The following is a 6,213-nucleotide window of genomic DNA, read 5'->3' on the forward strand; positions in this document are numbered from 1 at the left end:
TAGATCTTTTTCAAATGAAGTGCTATCTCACCACACCTCCATCTTATATTGTAAAAATGAGTTTTGTATCCAAATGGAAAGCTTTACATTTAACCCTTTTCAATTTCATCTAATTTGGTTTGGCCCAATGCTCTGGCTAGTCAAGATCTTTTCTCCATTCTGACTCTGTCATCCGATGCATTAATGATCTCTTCTAGCTTTGGGCCACTTTCAAATTCGATAAACATACTATCTAAGTCTTTGTCGAAGTTGGTGATAAAAATGTAAAACAGAACAGGATCAAACCCATCTTTCTAAATTGACATGGAAGCATTAATGACTTCCTTTTGAGTGTGGCCATCACCATTTTTGAATCTATTTAACTGTTCTATCATCTAGCCCACACTTGTCCATATTTCCAAAAGAAGGGCAAAGCAGACTTTCTCAAATGCTTCACCTACAACATTCCCTTGTGCTCTCATTTTAATAAACTTGTTTAAAAAGGGAATGAGGTTTGTCTGGAATCACTCACTGAACATTAATTAAGCACTTGTTATGTACTAGGAGCTGTGGTAGATGCTGGGAATACAAAGACAAGAAGAAATTATCCTGGCTGTCAAGGGGCTCAGGAATGAATACAACTGGCAAAGAGGAATCCCTATATCCCTGCCCCCCCAACCTCTGAGGTGCTTGTGTGAGTGTGAGAGACAGTATCTGGGATCTGAGTGCTAATATTGGGTGACTGGTTTCTCGGTGGCTCCCAAACCAGCCTGGGAATGGGACAGTAGAAGAGTTGCCCAGCTGAAGTGCTCACTGTGGGTCACTTTGTCACAGTCTGGCCTATAAGATGGTCTATGGTTATTCTATTAGACACTAACCATTAACTTCATACTGGGTTCTTTCTCTTCTTTCTGGAATCCCTGGACTGGAGGCAGAAAGAATTCAGGACTTAGGTGATCCTTTACTTTGGTCTAACAATAGTGGATGCTCTGTTTTCTTGATGAGAAATAGAAGAGGAGAAGAAAAACAGAGACTGGGAGGAGGGTGAAGGAGAGAAATCAAGTGCCTTATAAAACTCAAATCAATCAACAAATCAGTACTGAATGTGGACTGTGTTCCCAGCGCTTATTCCTAAGGACCTGCTAATTTGGCTGGGGAGAAGGGAATCATAAAGGAGACTGTTAAATACCAGAGCAAAGCAGGAGTAAGAGAGATGCCCCAAGGCATCTCTGTCACTGCCAAATGAGTTGTAGAGATAGGAATGGAGATAGGAAGTGGTATAGGAATCCAGAGGAGGGAAATGCTGCCAGGAGGAAAAAGCTGCTCATGCATATAAAAATATGCGTATACTCAGGGTATATATACATGCATGTGTATTTATGTGTGTATACATGTATGCACACATATATGTATATATGTATATATACACACGTGTGTATATACATATAAACATATACATTTGTATACATGCATGTATGCATGTGTATATGTATATGTACATATGGTGTTTTTAAGATGTTGTGATATTTATGAGGTCATTCTAATAATCATTCTTTGTATCTGGTCATTCAAGCAGTTTTGACTCTTTCAAATTATACTACCCATCAATTCTGCATTTCTAAGATAATAATATTTCTAATATAATAACACAGATACATACATACATACATACACATTCCCTTATATGTAATGGGTGAATGGACAACGAAAGCTTTGCCTCTGTGAGCAGGCTTAGCATGCTTATCATAATGTAATCCACATGTGGAAATTAGAGCATGATTTTGTCTGTTTCCATGATAAAGAAATGGGCTTTCGATTGACTGCTAAGCCATGCTAAGGGTATGCTTTTGAAAAGCAATAACCAGCCAGAATGAACCTCCCTCTCTCTTCCCCTCTCTCCCCCCCTGTCTTTTTCTCTCATTGTGTTTCAGTTAGGAGGCATGAATTATTCTTATAAGCCTTTTGATGGTGATAGAAAGCTATTGCCAGCAGTCTATGTTTCCCATCAGGGTGGCATGGAAGCCTGAGTACAAGGTTCTTCTATTGCTGCCATCCCTGTTAAGTTTATTCTTTGTTGGTTTAGGTGAAGAAGTATTGGATGTGAAAAGGACTAGGCTGAGATCTTGTGAGTTTCCAAAGGTCAAGAGAGTCAATCGAGGTCTGAGAGCTGGCCTCTGCTAGGGTTTGTAGACAGCCAAGTCCACAGCGTGAAGGATAGCCTGGACCCTTCCTCAAAAGTGTGGTTCTGGGGAGAACTCACCAATGGGAGAAGGAGGATTGTGGGGGTGGACAGTGAAGGTAGCTGAGCCACAGTGGCCAAATCCAAAGCAGGAAGGATGGCTTGTCTGGGGTTAGACATGAAGAACACCTGTCTTGAAGAGTTCCTGGAGCACAGAGTTTGAATGACTCACTCAGGATTTATGTAGTCAACATGCAGCAAAGACAAGACTTGACCTCAGATCAGGCCTTTCTAACTTGGAGGTCAGCTTTTTCTATTATTCTATGCTATCATTTCATAATATATCACAGGACAAGGTACATAGAAGGTGCCCAATAAATGCCTGTAGATTGGTAGATCCAAGTTCCCACACAGAACTTGTCTGCTTTGGTGCAACCACAGCAAAACCAAGCCCATCTGTAACATTGAAGTCTCTACAGCTCACAACTGGGATCCCAAAGCTTCTTCCTTCTTCTGATGTAAGGCAGTCTTGTGGTCCCAGAGATGAGGTCTCTAGTTCTCTTCTTTCCCATCAGTCCCCACCCCCCACCCCAGATGTTTGCCTGGAAGATGGAACGGGATTTTTATCATAAGCCTTCACAAATCATGACCACCCGAGGAAAATGACTGCATTTTTGTTTCTAAGAACTCATCTCTCTTTCTGTTTGTCCCAGGACTAACGGAATGATCTGGACTCATTCCCTCTTAGTATTCTGGGGACAGGGTGGGGCATGTGACTAATGACCAGGCTGGAAAAAGCTCTGGTTTTCCAGAAAGTGTTTTTGCGCATGTATTGATTTGCTTTGATTTACTGAAGAAAGCCCTCTCGTGGGCCTGCACAGTTATACTGTTGGGAGGAGTATGATGGAGGCAGTGGCTGAGTAGAGAAATCCCTGCATTACAACCATGAGGACAAGTTGGCCAAGAGTGTGTATTATACAAAGAGTAGAATTCCCAGTGGTCCTGTCTCCAGAACTGACTTCCCACTTCTTATGTGGAATCTTACTTCAAGTATCTTCTTGCGAGAGACCTGGGCTTCTTCCTTCTAACTAGAGGATCTGGCAAATTTCTAGAATAGACTATTAAAAGATGGCTTGTGAAGACTTAGAAAGGAAATGTCAATCCCTACAAGCCAACACAGGTTCATCAAGAGACCCTGATTTAATTTTTATCTTTGACAGGGTTACTAGGTCAGAAAAATATCATAAACATTTTAACCTGTCCTCAAATGGTTGGGACATGATCCTCTGCCCTCCCACCATTTTGATCATCTTCCTCTGGGCCTGCTTCGGTTCCTTTTTTTGTGTGTGGGTGGTCTGAATTTATGACTCCATCTATATAGAAAGCTAGCTTCCCAATGAAGAAACTCCCTCTGCCAAAGCAAATCTGCAACCTTATGCAGTCTCATCCTTCTTGGACATCTTCAAGCAGATGATGGATGACCCCTTGTCAGATATATTATATTGGGGAATCCTTTTGGCATGGAATAGTTGAGATGACCACTGAGAACCCTTCCATCTTACAAATTCTGTGACTAAAACCTTAGAGAATTGCCTGTGGGCTCTGACAGATTGAATGACTTGCCCAAGGTCACACAGCAAATATGTGTCAGAGATGGGATTTGGAGACAAGTTAACCTGACTCTCAGGCCAGTTCTCTAACCACTGCACCATATGTGTTGGATGCTCAGAACTGGGCGCTGTATTCCAGCAGTGGTCTGACCAGGGAAGAGCACAGTGGGATGTTTTCCCTCTTTGTTCTAGAAGCTCTGACTGTTCAGATGATTTGGGATCACTTAAATATTTTTGTCCACTACATCACTGCTGGCTCACTTTGAGTTTGTAGCTCACTAAATTCCCTGGATGCCTTTTGTGATAATTAGTGTCAAGCCATACCTTGTTCACCCTATGCTTGTATCCTTAGCATTTTCAACCTTTCTTTTCTCCATGATGTTGCAAAGTCGAAGAAAGCTGTACAGCAATCACTTAGGATTTTTTTGTACCCTGGGGTATTGTTCCTTTAGCCTCTCTTGTCATCATTCTCCTCCTCCTTGTCACCTATTTTCTCATTTTTTCCAGTTGGTCTATAGTATTCCAGTGGAAACATTGATTTTCTTCTTCCTGTTGGTCTTTATCCAAATGTTCTCGACCATTAAGTTCCTGGATTTCCCACATATGTATACATGTATTTTTGACTTCTGATGCTAATCTACTACCCCTTTTATCTATTCAGTCTCTTTTTATGAAGATAAGGCATACCCTCTTAGAAACACAGCCCAGTTATAAAGCCCAGCTCACCATATCTCAATGACACTGGAGAAGACTGAGAAATAGAAGGAGCAATAACTGCAAAGCAGCATGGGCTCATGAACAATACCTCCTGGTATTAGGGTAGCATTGATTCCTTGTGTTGTTTTTACTTAACACTTGGGATTATAGGATCACACCTTTAGAGCTAGAAGGGAACTCTGAGGAAATTGACCCAGAGGGGTAAAGTGATTTGTCTAAGGTCACACAGCTAAAAAATGGCAGAATGAGGATTGGAAGCCAGGTTCTCTGACTCCAAATCCAATGGATTTCAATGTAAGGAGATACCAGTGTTTTTATTGTTGGCTTTGTTCTTAGCTGTTACCTTTGTGAACTACTAGGTTTCTCCTCTGATAGTGTTATCGCGTTCTACTGGCTAATCTTTGTATTATCTGGCTAAGCAGTCATATATAAGCAGTTTTCTTCTTCCTCTTCCATTTCATATTAGGGCCCTTTGATTAGATTTTTAGAAATTTCATGCCAAATTTACATAATATATCAAAATATATGCATATATAATTAATACATATCATTATAACATCAATACATCAGTAGATATAATATTTAACCTTACATAAAAGTCTGCTAAATATAGAAAATAACACTAGGAAAAGAAGGGAAGAAGGAAAGGAGTAGCAGAATTTCAGGGTGTAGTTAATGTCCTCAGTGCTGTTACAAATGGAAGGTAGGGCTTTCAAGATAATAAGACAGATTTAGAAAGTGAATAATTGCTTAAGAAGATAACGGCTGGAAATGGGGTTTCAATTTGGCTGTGGCTTAATAAATGACTCTAATATATGGCTTTTGGCTAAGGATTAAGAAAATATAACATATTGCATATCTGTGTATATATGTGCTATATATGTACATATGTATGTATTCATATATATATACATATACACATACATATATGTGTGTGTGTGTATGTACAGCCACACACACACACACACACACACACACACACACACACATATTTCTGGTCAAAGGCTCATCATTCCTATAGATAAAGCTAGGGCCTCAGAAATTCAAACCTCATTTCCAGACACTATCTTTTAAAGCAATTATTCACTTTCTAAATCCATCTTCCCATCCTGAAGGCACTGCCTTCCATTTGTAGTGTCAATGAAGACATTACCTTGCCCATAAGTTCTTCTGTATGATCCCTTGGCTTACTTCTTAGGTTTCATTGGCCTGCATCATTTATCCCCATATGAATCATCCATCCAGAATGGCCAGTGGCCATCAGATCTGACAAGCCTTAGGGGAAGGAGACCTTTCTTTCACCTCCTAGATATCTATCCCAGGAAGATAGCAGATCTCACCTATGAACTTGACAAATGACCCACATGATGCTACTTAGCAAACAGGACCCCTTACCACCCATCTCTTTTCCTTTGGGCATCCTGGAAAACCTTCCTGATGACCCCTGTGAATCCACCTCATTATTCCTTGGAGCCGTCTTTTTAAATGTTTCTGCCCCACCTTTTCCTGGGAAAGCACTTTTGGACAGTTCCAAATGTGAAATAGCCACTCTCTATTCTTCTGTCCTGTAACCTCCTAGCATAGGTGAGGAGCTTCCCTATTCTCTGTATTCTTTTCTCCTTAATTCTCCCTTTGAAGCAGTTCTTTTTAGGAACATCTCATCTTTCTGATAAACAGTGGCAGAGCCTTCCAAGCTCATCTTGGTCCAATTAGCCACAGTCAGACACA

This window comes from Trichosurus vulpecula, chromosome 7, assembly GCF_011100635.1.
Source record: "Trichosurus vulpecula isolate mTriVul1 chromosome 7, mTriVul1.pri, whole genome shotgun sequence".
In the NCBI taxonomy this organism is placed as follows: Eukaryota; Metazoa; Chordata; class Mammalia; order Diprotodontia; family Phalangeridae; genus Trichosurus; species Trichosurus vulpecula.